Consider the following 567-nt stretch of genomic DNA (forward strand, 5'->3'; position numbering starts at 1 on the left):
GGGCGGGCACAGGGCGGGCACAGGGCAAGCCAAGGGCGGGTGGCTGCCAGGGACTGCCGTCGCAGGGCCGGCCGGTGCCGGGCGCATTTATGGGACAAGGACGGCGGAGGCAGGCGGGCCGCGAGGCGGGCGCGCGATGCGCCCGCCCTGCTGGCGTCCCCCAAAAACCTGTAGAGCAGCGATCACCCAACCAACGAAATCGTTGATTGGCACCTGAACAAATCGACCATCGACGCACACGATCACAGTCCCATCCGAGCTTTGCTCATCCCAACCCGCGCCTTGCTGCGACAGCGATCCCCTGAACCCCAAACCCGCCCGACCCCTGAAACCAGGACGAGAACGGCGACGGCGTGCTGGACTACTCTGAGTGGCTGGCCACCACCCTGCACCAGAGCCGCCTGCAGGCGCAGGACAACCTGCTGTTTGCGTTCAGGGTGAGTCGGCGCGGGCGGGCTGGCGGTCTGGGAGACGGAAGGGAGGGGTGGGAGCGAGTGGGACTTTCCGGTGGTTGAGGGTTCAAAATTCTAGGAGGTTCATGCGTGTGCGCACGTCCCCTCCCCCGCC

This window comes from Monoraphidium neglectum, assembly GCF_000611645.1.
Source record: "Monoraphidium neglectum strain SAG 48.87 unplaced genomic scaffold scaffold04617, whole genome shotgun sequence".
NCBI lineage: Eukaryota > Viridiplantae > Chlorophyta > Chlorophyceae > Sphaeropleales > Selenastraceae > Monoraphidium > Monoraphidium neglectum.